Source organism: Mesitornis unicolor, unplaced genomic scaffold (assembly GCF_000695765.1).
Source record: "Mesitornis unicolor isolate BGI_N332 unplaced genomic scaffold, ASM69576v1 scaffold5700, whole genome shotgun sequence".
Classification (NCBI taxonomy): Eukaryota; Metazoa; Chordata; class Aves; order Mesitornithiformes; family Mesitornithidae; genus Mesitornis; species Mesitornis unicolor.
In genome coordinates, this window is record NW_010158843.1 from 31,260 (window position 1) to 32,532 (window position 1,273).

Sequence of the window (1,273 nt, forward strand, 5' to 3'; positions counted from 1 at the left end):
TTACTTATTTGATAGTCCAAATAACTTTTATTAGGGCTAAATTAAAATACTTTCCCGATTAACACTTTTTACTAATATTACTTACCATAATCAAGCTACCAAATTACTGCTGCATTAGTATTAGTACATATTGACCAGTGACCTTATCTGGGAAAGTATTTTCAGTGTTTTCTCTCATTCTAACCAGATAAGTATGTTTCTGCTCACTCAATCTCACCAAAAAGTAAAGAAGACTTGTATACCAAAACTTTGTCCAGTTTATCCCTAGCTACAACCACCCAGTTTAATAAAATAAAAATCCTATTTATCCACAGAATGTCTTTGTTCTGTGGCCTCAAATACAGTACTTAAGCTTCTTTAAGGGTAGTTTACTTATGAACAACAGAAGGATAATGTTTAGCTCACAAGGTTATTGTAAAAGCTTAGCTACTGTAAAAAGCTTTAAATGCTGAATCTCACAAGGTACTCAGTTCCTGAGAGAAACTGAACTACACATTCCTTCAGAAATGAATTTTATTTTATTTACAGGGTTTTTTTCAGTTGTTGGATTAAAGCACACTATTTTTACCATGGTGAAACAAAATGTAAGAGGAAACCCTAGACATCCAATAAAAAAGCACAAATATTTCATTTCTGTATGGTTTTAAAACTATAAACTAGATTATACAATTTAAGGCACTTCATTTATTTTGGGATTATAAAAACAAATTGAAAGAAGATATATCAAGTATTATACAAAATAGTGAATTTTATTTTACATTCAATGAAGAACACAATCAGTGTGATGAAAGTATAGTATTCAATTAAATTAAACTTTGCTGTCTTTTCCCTGTAACAGAAAATATAGTCCACCAGGAAAACACAGCACAAGTAATATCAATAAAGTTGATGTTCCCCACCAAAAGACTTAAAATCACCAATCTAAGTTATTTTTTCAGAAGGGGCAGCATGAAGATCGTCACCAATGGTTCTCATTTAGTAAAGCTCTATTAATAGCATTCTGGAAGGGACCATATTCATTTGTATTTCTTATATGGATTCTTGACTTGTTAATATATTGATGGAAATACAGTTAACTTGCCTTATAGTAAGAACTCCTTTATTTCTCTTACCACCATTGGTATCCATGAGATGAGGGTAATGAAACCCAGAGACTATGTACTGTACTTATAATATGCTTTGAGATCCTCAGAAGATACTAACTATAGCAGTACATACTCATATTATTTAATAATTTCACTTTTCACTGCATCACAGAATCACAGAACGTTAG